Genomic DNA, 16,476 nt, shown 5'->3' on the forward strand with positions numbered 1-16,476 from the left:
CACGGGCTTTATCTTTTGACTTACATCGTTGAAAACTTCTGCCTGTTTAAAGTACTTTAAAATTACGATAAGGTCGTGTCAGTGACAAAACGTATTGCGTAGATACAAATTAGTTTTTTTCTTTTTCAGATAAAATAGTAATAAAAATGATTTAGTATCATTTTATAAGTAATTTATCAGAAAGATTTAGTGAGGTTACGCGAAATTTGGTATAATAACTCCTTTAAAATATCTTTAGAGTTTTCGGTGAATTTCTGTAATAAATCAAAGATTATCCTAAATTTTCGGAGTATATATTACACCTTATTTATCTGATAATATAACATCGTCTGACATTTGCCTAATTTTAAACCTTTTACCAAAATTAACGAACTTTTCAATTATTACTAATAAAAACTATATAAGATCTACTTCAAAAGGAAATGAACAATAATATAACACATTTCAAATCAAATCTTTTATATCTTTTTATGTCACAGTAGTTGCTGTAACAAAGCTAGTAATGTGTTTCATAATTTTAATTACTTTTTTTCCCCTTATTCAACTTCTCTCATGGGTGGACAGGGTATTTGTTTACACTACTCATCTTTTGTCCTTAATATTGTCTATTATTCTTTTCCATACATTCTTTTCATACATCACCTCGCTACCTTCACCATCCGTGCAGAATTCTGCAATTATTACGTTTATGATTTTTATTATTAGTCTAACAATGTATTTATTCTTAATTTCTATTTATTTTATTACTATCTATATCGCACTTAATTTATATTTCTAACATCAAAGATTTTTAAATTTTACTTGTTAGTTGAGTTGAGTTTTGAGTACAAAAACAATAAATTTGAATTATAAGAGAAATAAATAAAAGCGAATGGAAAAGTATGGTGTAGGCTTTTAACAAAGGGAATAGAAACAAAATGACTCCGATATTAAATGTCTATCGGAAAACTCACTGTCGCTCGACGAAACATCGTGAGGATTATATTTACTACGAGATTGAAATAGAAATGGGGAGATCGGTAGACGAAGGCATAAGGTATAATAACCAACATAGCCTAACCAACTAACAAGTTAGTGGCAATTGGCAGGCCAAATAGCGCTCATAGCCAATTACTAAGGGCTGTAAGGTTCTGGCATGACCACGGAGCAACTCCTAGGTAGGATATCAAGTGGCAAAGTGAATAGATCACGCTGATTAAGGTCATCGGAAAACACTGGATGCAGGCCGCTTTTAATCGGTCTTATTTCAAGTTTATGTGAAAGTCTTATGTCCAGTTGTAAACATCCTGAAGCTAAAATAATGATGATGACAAGTCACAGATTCATTTTTAGAAAATTCGAACTAAATTTCTATCTTTTATCAGAATAAATAAGACTAAGCATTCTCATACTTTGAGCTAAATATCTGTTTGAAACTAAACCTTCATTTTTTGTAGTACTCAATGGTCTAGATAGACAGTAAAATATTGTAACAGATGTAAGTCAAACGAAATGCACGTGACTGACAATTCCATCAATCTCAAACGTCCGTCATTCATTTCATGTCTAACAAGTTTTTTATTGTTTACAATCGCTACAATTTTCTCTTTTCGAATTTACTATTATAAATCATTACACGTCAATTCATTTTTCATATTTTAAATATCACTGATAATAATCAATAAAGCATCAAATAATATATATTTGTATTACAATAAAAGATTAGATTTTTTCAGGCATTCAGATAAACATTATGTTTTGAAATTTAAAATATTTTCATTATATTTTTAAAGATACATGATTTAAACCGGCTAAAAGTGTTACGATTTATTTATAAATAATTTTAGTTAAATACCATCCATTGATAACTTACTTTCATTTTCATTACTATCACAACAACATCCTCAAAAACATATTTAATTTATTTTATAACTTCATCATTTATATATGTGACTCTCGTTCCATGAATAATGACGAAATCTCATCCTAGTTTTTTTTTCATCACCATATTTTATAATAAAATCCATTTATATAATAAGTTACAGTGTTAAAATCAGAAAGTACCTTAGTATAAAAATGCAACAAATATTATTGCGTAAAATAAAATGAATAAAACATATCTAATTGTGGTCGTTTTAGGAAAAGTAAATTGTATATATATACTTGTAATAAATTTTATACTGTACTTAATATATCGTTTTATTTGTAAAAATAATACTAAACTATTTGCATAGGACTTACCCATAAAATGTCCATGTTAGGTCATTTTATTGGAAGGTTGTAGTGGAAGGCTTCATAGCGTAACGTTGGGGGTTTTAAGGTTTTAGAGTGGAGATCACGGGTAGGCGTATCATAAAACCTTCAAAATAGACAGACGTTAAGATCGTCGGAAGACGATTGGTTGATTCCATCTGCTCCTATTGGAAATTTCAGGTAAATACACAGTAAACTTTTTACAGCTGAAACGATGATATAGATGAAACAGGAAATTCTCTACTATGATTAGAAACCATGTGTATGTAAAACATATTGGTATGTATATAATAATGCTCAATATGTACCTGTTTGTTTGTTCAGATAAATAAATACAAGAAATTGCCAGTGCCAAAAAAGTAGAGGAAAAAGGGATACCAAACTTCATACGGCGTTCAATGCTCCAAAAATAAGATCACGACCCGATGTAGGAGGTTAAGAAATGTAGCATGCAATCTTAGTATTCTAATGTCATTTTAAAATTTGGTCATAAGTTTTTATTAGATTAGATTTCCTATATTTTTCTACGCAGTTAATATTAAAAAGCATTTTTTTTGTTCATGTAAATAAAAGTCTTATGCAATCATTGTCGAAAGAATTTGTTTATACGATCCATGATTCCATTTCCATTTATTTTTGTTTCATTTCTGTTCAATTCATTTAAAAGTGTATAGGAAAAATAAAGAACAAATATAGCGCGAGTTGAAATTGTTGTCCACGGCATGATATATCACTAAAACAAAGTTACATTGGGTCGCTATTGCTTCAAACACGTTTCTAGATATTACACGAACTCATATAGAACGAAGTACTTTGACTTTTGATTATCTATTAATATATAACAAAATTAAGATTATAGAATATAAGGCTAAATGCCAAAGCCTCTAAAACCTACATGTAGTTGCATAAAATTCAAATCAGAACAACATATTTGATTATATAACATCAAAACCTTAAAAAGTCATTAGTTTTAAAAATAATGATTGAACAAAATGTATTTAAAATTAATTACAGAATAAGGTGACAACACTTGTTCTCTTATAAGAACCGTATAAAAAAAATTCCAGTTAATCTGGCCATAAATGGCATTACAATTAAAAAAACATGGTTCTAGGTTTCATTTCAAAATATTCTTCTCATTCTTATATGATTTCTTATATTTTAAATATGAAATTTTCAAAGGATGGGCAGTAGCGTATTGTAAGTATCACAAAGCCACACTGCGATAGCCAACCCGCATGCCTTTTCGCGACGATTATGATATATCCCCCCACAGATAGAAGAATGATTGATTTAAAGGACTATTAAACCCAAGAAAGAAGATTTATAGTAGGCTTCATATACTTGCAATTTTTTCAGTAGTGGGCAAGATGTAAATTGCGCAAAACAAATGGCAGGAGTATAGGCCGGAAATCGCAGGCAGGATTTCCATTTGTGAGAAGTCCTTCTAAAGGGTGGAATGAGGACTTCAGAAAAGTCTTCAGAAGACGATAGATGCAGGCTGATTTAAATCAGTCGTATAATAAATCTACTGGAGAGGCCTATGATCAGCAGTGGACGTCTTACAGCTTAAATTATGATGATAATAAACGTATAAAGAAAACACATAAAACAATAAACGTTTTTAGAAATAAAAAATAAGATTTTTTTCTTGTAACTATATTTGCAGCTGGACTGAATTCTTATATGGTGAACAGTATTCGGTATCCGAGAATATATTTTTAAAACGCAATAAAGCACTTCAAACAAACGTTAAAGTTTTAGAACAAATGAGTTAGAGATCAAATAACGTTCTCCGTGCACTGTAGAACAATACAAAGGCCGCTGTAGAACAACTAAAATTCAACAAAACGACCACCAAAAATTGCTTTTGACTTTGTACCACGAAATTGAATAATAAAGTCGATACTCCTTTTATTTCATTTCGCAGAGCATCGCGCTTTTTAATAATTGACGTCGAAGCGAAGCTCCGAATGACACTTGAGCCGATGTCGCAAAATAAAAACGTAACAGTGAAAATTAATGTATGAAGTTTGCTTTACCCGAGTATTCTTCAACGGATGCTCTATTGTAGTACCACTTTCGAGAAATTACCATTACAACTAAATAAACTTGTTTTGACTTAAATACGTATGATTTTTTTTTTTTCAAAAATCAATAGTTTTACAAAGCATGCTATACATTCAGATCACTACATAAAATATATCATTGTGCACTTTCTAAATCGACTTTACACTGCAGTAAGGTACTATCTTTTTTCATTCATAAAGAAAAAATAAATTAATGTAACATTTAAGTGTGACCACTTTATACAGTTTGATTGCAAATAGATGGAACATACATCAAGCTTTTTGCTGACAGATAAGCTAAAGATATACTTTTAACGCTTTTATACTTGTAACAAATTACCTATGTACCTAAAACAATAACAATTATTTCCAATAACGTCATATAGAAAAAGTAACTGAGTGATATATTTTTATTTGTAATAGAGAGAGCGAACGAGTAATAAATCTATAACAATTTATTTTGAAATAATTTTTTCAAGATTCGATCTGAACTGTTTGGTCTGAACAAAAATGGGTATTCGTTATCCTCCTAACGATTTTAAAATTATCTTATCATTGACATTATAAAAATAATTTTTTTGTTATGCCATAAATGTTTTTATTCAATAAAGGAATATTTAAATGATAATAATCCTGAGCAGTGATGTCACCTGATTATTTTGATTTCATTTAGGCTCTCTCTGATAAAAAGCATTTTTATAAATCTGCATTAAACTTTATTAAAACGTGTTGTTGTGGAATTTCTTTCTGCTTCTTCTTCGCAACCATTACACCTAGCGAAGCAGAGTAGAGCCAGAAACAAAATAGGTTAGAAAACTTTATAAATAATAAGTTGACGATCAATAAGAGTTCAGTTAAAAGTTCCAATGTTGAATAAATGAATTTTATCTTAAATGTTTACCATACTTCCTGATAGATACATAGCAGGTGATTAAATTTATATATCGATATAATCTTCACTTACATATATATATATATATATATATATATATATATATATATATATATATATACATATATACAGGAGTATAACAGCAATCAATAACTGAGAAGAAACAATGTTATAAAAACAATAGATACTAAATTCTTCACAAAATTTTGTAGAATTTATTTAAAGAAGAAAATATTCATAAGTGGATCTCGTTCCGATGTTTATGCGCCCCATGCGACCGATTGCTTCGCGTATAGGATGCCATTATTGGGATAGTAAATTTCATATCGTATTACGTGTATTTTTCATTGAGGCGATTGTTTTTGTTAGATAGTATAAACGCGATGCAAATGTTAGGCAAAGTGAGCTAATATTATTATTATTCGCATTTAATCATGAAGATTATAAAACAGTACTTTCCATTACAGATTTTTACAGAAGAACATCAGTGACTCGTACCTTTTTTTATTTTATTATAGTTAATTATTCATTTATTCAGCCCATAAAGGACTACAAGATGGCACAGACCATCTCTTAATGTTGTTACAATGACTGGTATTGCGCTACCCGCATACAGTATTACCTATAGCTGGTGTTGCATCCCATAGATGGCCACTGCAAGGATTAGTCCTCCCCAAAGATATCTATGGCGATATACTATAATTGCCATGCTTGTTGGGCGGGTTGGAGATCGTAGTGTAGTATTATAGTACGCAGAAGACGCTTTTTCCCAACCTCTGGAACTTAATTTTGAGTAGTGGCAATTCTATTGTATATAATTAATCCACAAAGTAAGAATTATATACAAATGTATTCCGAGAATAGAACCCGTAACCCACGATCGCAGGTCTCAGTCCTCTACCCACTGATCTATCGCTACTCAATTATGGTACAGAAATAAAAATTCTTAAATTTTCTGAGCAAATGCCGGGTTCATCATGTTGTAGAGAGTCCGTGTGCCCTGAATGAGGTTAAAAAAGCCTTCTTACAATGCATTTACCATTACCAACCAGACTCTACTTCTTACCTACGATATTTTCTTCTTTTAACTTTGTAGCATTGGTAAAGTAGATGACACTAACGATGCTACGAAGTATGTTCCAAATATAAATATAGATAGATTTTGCTTCACTCCCACGCGTACAAATTACTGCAGATATATTCCCATTTATATCGCTTGCTACTTCGTAGTATTATTTACACTAGTCGTTAGTCTTTGGTATATCAGTATCTCAAGGAAGAATAATTTTTGTTAATATGTTTTCACTAATGCATAGAGAATTATAAAAACCACAAGCATATATATGAAAATAATTCCATAGATAGCAATCTAAATCACTCATTGGGCATTGATTGACGCCAAATAGAATAATTTGTATATCATAACAACTATATAACCTTTTATTGAAAACCATGTTACTAAGCTGTACTTCAGTATATAAATAGGATTCCTATTGTTACAACTCTTTTTAAGACCCCTGTTATGGGGTCTTCTCTTAGTTCCTCTATCCTGGCATCACTGGCATAACAGTTAGAATAATATTGTATTCACTAAATTCTTCTATTTTCCATTTGCTTCTTCCTTCTACTCATTCTTATTATTTTCGTCACAATTGTTTTCATTGCATTTCATTCTTTGAATTCCTTTTATACCTCTCCAATGAAAAAGTACAGGCAGTAGTACATTTTGTTTATTTGTTTCAATTTTATTCCTTAGCTTTACTATAGAATTTGTATATTCTAAATTGTGTTTATTTACTACTAAAGTTTTACTTTCTTAATACTATATACTTCTATCATATGTTTTCTTGTGTATAACAAGTCGACCCTATATTTTTTATTAAACTCAGTAATTAAGAAAAGGAACAATATTTAGCCACTTCCGCACATGCAGAGTAATTCTGTGTGCAGAGTAGGCTCTGTGTTTGGCACTAATCGGTATAACATAACTCCTGAAGATGCTCCGTGGAGGGGTAAAACACGTGTTGAGTGATTTGGCGGTGGCGGTTGTGTGATTCGCATTGTTTGCCGCATACGCATTTATCAGCGGGCTGGCGGGCGGTGCACTCTGTTACACGACTACCACTGCATGTGCGGAAGTGGCTAAATATTGGTCCTTTTTTTACTTAGGATGGACTTCCGCAAGGTAACGCCTGATTCCATTAAATATTATTATACTCAGCCTTTTCGTTTCTCTTTATATAAACCTTCTTTTTTTATATCACTCCTTGAGTACTCTAAGAAAGTCAGCGACTATCTTGGCTATCCTTCAACAAGGCAATGGTATTCTGACTAATCCTACCCTGCGACAGATTCGGTCGCCGTCAGCACGCTGTTGTTCAGCAACAAAATCATATTAAGTTATTCATATAAAACATAAGCTTGGCAATTGTAACATGATATAACATTCATTTAAATTAAACTATGATGATAGAACACAATAATGTATTCATTTTAAATGTAACATTATTAATGATAGCTTTGATTTTCGTATAAAATAATTATTAGTACTGACTATTAAATCATAATCGAAAATGAAGTCATCAAATTTTATGCGTGCCTTGCGGTTATCTGTTTTGATACAAAATGAAACAATGTACAATTAAAATTCAATCTCCTATCATGTTTTCCGTGTTCATATTTAACTGAAAAGCTTAACTATTTCCTACGTTATTAATTTTCAATTTAATATTATTAGTTCACTATCAAAACCCTGTGATTAACATTTCAAACGTGTCACTATCATTCCATGCTATTATAATATGTTAATTCAATTTCATATAAAATCTGTTTAAACCTAACTAGTATGTAATTTAGTTTAATTTAATTTAACACTCTTTATTGTACACACTAGAAAATACATAAATATTTCCTTATTAGTAAATAAAAAGTACAATGGGCGGTCTTATCATACAAGGCAATTTCTTACAGACAACCATAATATGGAAATAAAAGCGGGTAGTTTACGTGTGGATGTTGACAAAACATACATATATACTTACATAAATATACGTTGAGTACGGATAAAACTATTTTTATTTATTTATTTCTTATAGCTTCATAAACGTATCCTACTTGTCACTTTTGTTTGCTTGACGTTTAACCATAAAGTCGATGTAATGTCACGAGAAATATAGAATGAAAATATTTTTACGCTCCAAAAAATAAAATTAGGATCTCCTTCATTGTTTGACGATCCCATGTATAGGCAAAAAATAAGCAAAGCCAGATACACATCAATAGAGTTAATCATAATTTCCATAATTTCTACAACAAACGTTAAAAAATAAAATAAATACATTTAAAAAACTTTTAAGTTAAACGGTTTTTTGATACCCATATTGTGATGGTTGTGGAAAAATATGTACCTAGTCCGCCATATTGGAACGGCGTCCATCTTGAATTTTATATTTTGACATAATCATCGTGTTTTACTAGTGCAGCCCTTTCATTTGATACCCATATTGAGGGAGTTAAGGAAAATATGTAACGCGCCATTTTGTATCGGCGGCCATCTTAGATTTATAATATTATTGATTTTATTATATTGTATTGTCATCTAAATTAAATATGTGTACCAAATTTCGGATCAATCTGACAATGGGAAGGTGCTTAAATTTCAATTTCTAATTTTGACCTAAATAAATTCCGTACGGGTCGAACTAAATAAAACCGTTTAATAAAAACGTTAATCGGTAAACGTGCACCCTTATACAGGATGTGTGACCTCCACAATTCATATATTAGTGATATTGATATATTCTCTTGCTCTCTCGTATGCTTTAAAAGACAATTTCGTTCGAAATTATTGAGTACACACAATACAAATTAAACATCATTGGAACGTGACGGCTTGCTGTGATTACTCGTAATTATTGCGGTATGATATGCAGAATGCCTGTTTAGTAATGTTTTTATCTGTTTTGTCATTGTTTGACTATAAATAATTATATGTTCTCAGTGAGATAGTTATAAGGTAACAATTGTAACTAATTTTATATTTCTAAGTTTGTACTTTCTTACTGTCTTTTGTTACTGTTTATCTCCAATAAAGTAAAAAAATATATAACAATGGTTTAATACTCTTAACTTCTTAATTTGTTTGCATAATTAATTTTGTTTTTTTACCGTCCCCGTTTTTGGAGTCTCTTGTTCCCCTTGCTTTACATGGTGCAGGGACAGGTTACAATTTCATGTTCAATCATTTTTTCATTTTTGTAAATACATTTTTCTCCTTCCTTTCTTCACATTTTCTTACATCCATCGCGTTCTGATCTTCTTTCACACAACTCCTTCTTTCACTTATCTACCTTTCTGATAACATTTGATTTTTATGACAGCATTATTTAATTTTGTGTTCTTGTAGTCACGTTTCAACCGAAGTTTTATTTTTATTCTTTAGTTTTATTCTTATCGAAGATCTACTGCACTAAATATTTACAATAATTTCTTTATTGTTTCCCTTTGCTGATTCTTAGTAATAAACATATTGCTAATTACCATCTTTATTCAGTGCTATCGCACCAAATCAATGAGCATAACAAATGAGTGCGTAATATTCAGGTCACGCAGTTCGGTTTGTAAATTCGCCGCCACAGTATTGGGCTGCAGACATATGAGTCGCGGTAAGACGTGTTTTATTAAAAAAAATGGCAAACGTGCCGATGCTACGAGCGCTTTTTGCTTACAGATAGATTGCTAACGATCAAATGTACAAATATTAGTGATATTCTTTTGTTTAGCAGAAGTTTCTAGTCTTTTTAACTTATTTCATTTAACTCTGTTTCCTCTTCGTATACTGTTTGCCGATTTTAAATGCAATAGATATTTACTAAAACTTATTTTTAAGCTTATATATTACATATAAATACAATCAATTTTTTATTTGGGTTCAAAAATCCGTTACTCATAATTGTAGTATGTGTAGTGAGAAAGACAATGTGCATCACATGTTGATGAAATATACCAAGAAACGTAGTAAGGAAGAAGAAGAACCAGACGATTTTGTAGATTGGCATATTGTTTCTACAATTATTCTTGAATTTTTTTTTATGATGGTCACAATCAGGTTGACAAGTCCAATAATAAAAATCCAAACTAAAAATATTTATTATTAATAGAAAATTGTTCTTCTTTGTTATAAAAATTTAGAAACTGATTATAATTATTGTATTGATACGTAGCAGTACGATAATTCGTATAAATTGATTTTGACAAGTCAAACAAGCCGAACAGAACCGCGCATCCGTAGGCAGTGAACTGTAAATTAGCGATATATAAACTATATTTGTAAATTCATCATCCATTGCCGTCTACATGCGAAACTCGACACGAGTCCGTTGTAAATGTTTAAATTTAATCTCCGAGATTTAATTTAGCCCGCATTCTACACCCACGTCAGGGTTGAAGCTTGACAGTTTAATTTTGAGCAGTTGCAGTAAATGTTGAAATTATTCCGCGAGCTATAGAACAATGGCGTACTAACGAAGTTAAATTCTAAAAAGGTGTGTGTGTTTTAATTTTTTTTTTAATTTTATATTTACAATGCACATCCAATTTGCATCATGCCAGCTGTCATGAAACATTTGTTTACTTAAAACCTTTTTTGTTAGAACTCCATTTCTCTTGTTTAACTCGACACTGCAGTGTGACAGATAATTTCGCCTATGAAATGATTTCTTTGCAATTTTGCGTAAAAACCGCAGGGTTCAAGCTAGTAGCCCAATCGAATCTTGATGGTAATTGCTGACTTGTCGGAGATACTTTTTGGTACCATTTTGTGCTAAGGTATAAATCACACAATTACACTGGGTTGACAGACGACATTTCTGTTATAATCGCCAAAAAACGCTGGATTCAGGTCGCTACCAACCAGCCCTATACAAAGTCATAGTAGACATACTTTCGGTTTAAATTATGACTATAATGATGAAATTGTATAAATACTAGCCTTTTTCTAATAAAGCCTTCAAGTAAAAATTGTTAACTTGGATTAGTAATTATTACTCTTTTTAATATGACCCCTAATATTAGAGGGCTTTCGTTTCCCTTTCTTATTTTTTGAACAGGGATGTATTTTTCAATAATTTTTAATAAACTTTTCTATTTTCTATCTATCTTTCTCACGCTTGACGATTTCTCTCTTTCTCTCTTATACCATCCTGTCCATATGAGGAATCTTTAAATTAGCCGATATACGTATATTTCATGAGTAACGCGCGCGAGCTGTAACCGCGACTTCGTTCACCTGGAATTATACAAAAAAAATATTTAGTTCTTTTATTTTATTTTTTGTTTAGTAATTTTTTTAAATTTAAATATAACTTCAGTTACTCCTTATTGCATCAACTACCTGCCTGTGTAGAATCCTAAAAAATAGGGCTAGCCATTTCAGCTATTAGCCGGAACAAATATACAGAGCCAGACAAAAATTAAAAAAATATATATTTTGGTACATGTACGAGTATCACATACACAACGTAAAAAGCTGTTTTACTAATTTGTATACATATATACATCTACATATATATATATATATATATATATATGAGATGATATGAGATGATATATATACATATATATTTATATACGCTCTGTCTACCTGCATCTAGCGACTTCCATAACTATATTATCGGTCTACATCAGAGTTTCCCGAACTTTTTTGTGTCGTAGACCTCTTGCCATGTTTGTCCGTGTCCGAACTTACCTGATATTGATTTCCTGTAAATTTCTAACTGTAATGAAATTTAGTGTTAAAAACTTAAAGTAAAAACACATGTTAATTTATACATTTATTAATTGAATTTAAATTAAAACCACTCAAAATAAAATTTTGTATCTGTTATGTAAAATAAACGTAACATTAAATAAACACGAGACTGCGATTCTCAGGTTTTTACAAGTTCAAAATGTAATGCGACCACAAAGCGAATACCAACATCCTACAACTTACATAATTTTATAAACATATATCATAATTTTTTTACTTCATAGGTACTTTTAAAAATAATGTAAATGTTTTGATATTATAAAATAGTATGAAGTAAGTAAATAGGTACTATCAGTGTATGTGTTGAGATCCACTATTATGGGCCCCCATTTTCATTTCATGGATCCCCAAATATTTTTCGCTGACGTAGACCCCTTGCAGGTTGTCGTAGACACCTAGGGGTCGATATAGACCACTAGGAATCACTGTTCTATATCGTACGGAGACAAGCCAACGTTGCGTCTCCTGGTTCGAGGTCGCCACTCAAGTGCCTTTAAGGCCACAGCCACTTCAAATGAGCAATTCTTCGAGCGTTAAAATCCTTGATTTTTCAGCGGATCTCCTCATTTGTGATTCGATTTCGCTGGCTCTTTTGTTCGTCTCCTAATGACTTTAATCCATAAATAAATTTAAACATCCATAAATAAAAACACTTATAATATAAGAAATATACCTTATTCCATTTTTAAAAATAGAATCTGTACACGTTCTACATTGTCGACAACATGCTACTAATTTCCGGTGCATGGGAATAATTTTCGTTCAGCCATGTTCGAGCGGTCTCGCGCTGTAACTGTTTCATTAATGGAACGCTAGCCAAGACTTGCAATTTCCGTATATCCGTATCCGTACACATTATGTATTGATCAATAAAATATTTTTCGCGTTTAGTTTTCTTAATTCAAAAGGAACTGTTTTTTTTTTTTCATTTTTACATTCAGATAGAAGTTTAACGAAAATTGATGTTAAAATGTAATTAAGTTCTCAGCTACAACTTTGGATTTTGTTTTTTGTGACCAGACTCTAACTTCTGCTCAAATTAAATTCGCGGATGTCACAGGTTTGAGGTGGTAGATCGCAAAGTGCGCATAGCCTAAGACCTTTAATGTAACGAAGGCTCCCTCGGGATCCTCGACTTGGGCCGCTACATACTACTATTATTATTACTTATTAAATTAGAATTTGAAGGCTTTCAAGCCCTTAGATCACTTCGATGAACGCTCCATAGAGTGACAAAGACCAACAACTGATCATGATTGTAAAACTAGAAATAAATTTTACTACATAAAAATCTATTATATGTAATGTAAAATCATAATTAATGAATGTAAATAAACGACAATTATTTTGTATTGAAAAAGATTTCCAAATGAGGAAAGATAGAATATATGTAAGGCAAAAGGAAGGCAAACTGTCAAATATTAAGTTATTCGATTCCAAGGCTAAAATCTTAAATATTTCACACTTTTTGCATTAACTATACATGATTGCTACTGCTTACAAATAAGTTTCCAGAGAATGGAAAGCAGCGCCCTCAACACACAGCGATTGCAAATCCACCTACCAAGTGAGACAATTATGGTGTATCCTCTCCAATAGGCTAAAAACAGAGAAAATATATTTTTGCATAAATTTACAATTCATTCTGTCTATCGTCGTGAATTAAACACAATGCAAATAGCAGGTAGATAAAACACTGTACTAAGGCACAGAGTGAAGACAGTAAAAGTGTACAGCAAACGATAAATTATAATGTCTTTACAAGAGAATGATAAAATCCCTTTAAGAATATATTGCAAGGTGTGGATGCTGGAAAAAAAACAATACGAACAATAAATCGTGCAAACGCTTTTCAGTATTGTAATAATAAATTGTTAATGGGTTAATACTGCGAACGCTGCAATCAACTGTTTAAATTCACGAACCATTTATTCCATTCATTCTGTTTTTGTTTGCGCGCCACATTGGGAGACGCCGTAGAGATACATGGGTGATTGTTTATAGTAATATGTATCATTTTTTTTCAGGCTTTTCATCTCTTTTACGTTCATTTAGTTGTATTATTAAACTATACAATTGATAGCAGCAATTATTAATTTTTAAGATTCTTTATTATACACGCTGGAAAATATACACATAGTTGCATAATAGTAAAGAAAAAAGTACAATGGGCGGTCTTATCATAAGAGGCAATTTTTTTCGGACAACCATAGTATGGAAACAGTGGAACATACATACATATGATGTATATAGCATATATACTTATAGCCCACGCAATTAAGACCATAACTAGCCCATTAAGACCAAGGGTAAAGTCTACAAAGCCGTTGTCAGACCAGCTATGCTCTACGGCTCGGAATGAAGTGGTAGTGTTGCCCACAACTGGTATAGCTTTTTCACTGTATCGCGAGGACATAGTGGGACAGTCATCGTAAAGCGTTCACCGTTAGAGCGTGCTCTTTAGATAAATTGTATCTTCTTCATCTTTTCAGCACATAAACGCCCTTATCAAGCCATAGGTCTATGGGAGTCGTATATATACTGATGTGATGTCTGAATGAATAATAGGTGTAAGATTTTGTGGGCGAGCGTAGCCGACGGGCGAACTTAGTGTGCCGAATTAGTGCAGCGGGCACATGTACGCACCGGTGACGCGGGCGCAGACCTTTTGTTTCTTTTGTTTCTTTTGCGCCTTTGTTCTATTGCCCGCTTTCACTCGGTCGCAGAGCACATTGCGCCCCGGAGTTCCACGACGAATGCACGTCCTTTTTGCTCGCACTCAAGCGCTAATAAAAATTTGTTCGTGTGTTAAATAAATTGTTAAAGTGTTACAAACGTCTTTTAATAAGACGCTAACTCTTTAGGTCGCTCGCAAATGGCCATGCCTGGCAGGCAGGTTGGCGACCGCATTGGTATTATAGTACGAAACGTTCATTGTTGTACATCCCTTGTAAAATTGGTCATGGTCAGTTGCAATCTTATATAATTAAAGCTAAAAGTGTGAATTATACATAAGACTACATCCCAGGAATCGAACCCGCTTCCTTCGCTTCGCTTCTGTAGCTTGGTTACCACAGCTTCTTCTTCCATATTAATAATAACAGTTATAAAACGGTGAAAGTGAAACAAAGTAGATGGGAAGACCGTCCCGCTCTAGGAGCCGGCGCTTGTATTTAAGAGATTGCTTTTTGAAACTTTCCTTCTCAATAAACACATACTTTTATAACATTAGTTTAGAAAGTTTACAGCGGAACGAGTTTAGAGTGCTGTGATTTTAAGTTTCAAGTGGATAGTGGTATCTTTTAAATTTGTTATTAATATGAACTATTTATTTTTATAGTAAGGAAAGGTGGTCGTTTCAAAAGACGCCTACTTCAAGGCACAAGTATTCTCCACAGATATCTATGGAACATACATCATAATCGCCACGCATAACAGGCGGGTTGGCGAACGTATTGTCGCATGCCCATCCTCTGGTAGCCTATTTATGTGCCATGGCAATCACATATATTAAACGCACAAAGTGTGAATTATCTTTAAGTCTTTATTCAAACCTAACCTACCACTACTTGACGACATAGACATATTACCAGACATCAAACAATTATAAATTTCATGAAGTCTGATGTCATAGCTTACCCAAACATGAATATTCTATTGGAATGTCTAATTACCAGTAATAGTCCATCAAGTTACTCGCATACACAGCTTAAACACGTTAGAATGTAAGCTATATCAGAACATGCCATAGCAATGCAAGAAGCTCAGATATATATAGTTGCGTACATATGTATGGAGTAGAATTCTCACTAGATTAATGGTCAAAGGGGTATTATCGATTACCTTGCCTTGCAGGCATAATCGATCATTAAGACAGGCCAGCAGTCATTTGTTCGTGCAAAACCATTACTGACACTAAAGACTTTAATCAAAGTTAATGATTTTTATTCGCTTATAATGCTTTGTTTTATAAACCATTTATTAATGAAAAAATGTAACAAAAAATAACATTTATTTACATATATAATCACTTCGGAAGCCAATGCTTTATCTCATTACTATATTTGCAGATGTAATTCGTAACTCTGGGTCCTGTGACTTTTCTTATCAAGCCTTTCAAGCTATATAAAGAATGAAACAAAAGAAGAACTATATCGAACGGTGGGCGTTGAACGGATGGTGATATTCATGACAGCTTTGCTTATAATTATTTGATAAATTATATTTTTAACGTATAACTATGCAATATTCTGTAAATGACTTCCAAAATATTAGTTAATTTATATTCCAATACATTATTAAATTGATTATAGTTAAAAATAATTTTTCATTTTCAAAATTAGAAATAATTTAACACAAAAAATCTTTGATAATTGGACGACCACCTCCATCTAGCGTCGATACGTTGTAATCAGCCTGTTAGCCAGATTTAATAATGGTGTTCTTGTACACATGAACGTAGCGTATGGTGTCTA

Source organism: Battus philenor, unplaced genomic scaffold (assembly GCF_028537555.1).
Source record: "Battus philenor isolate CCGP_79_NKW_IND1 unplaced genomic scaffold, ilBatPhil1.0.hap1 SCAF_4, whole genome shotgun sequence".
NCBI classification, from domain to species: domain Eukaryota; kingdom Metazoa; phylum Arthropoda; class Insecta; order Lepidoptera; family Papilionidae; genus Battus; species Battus philenor.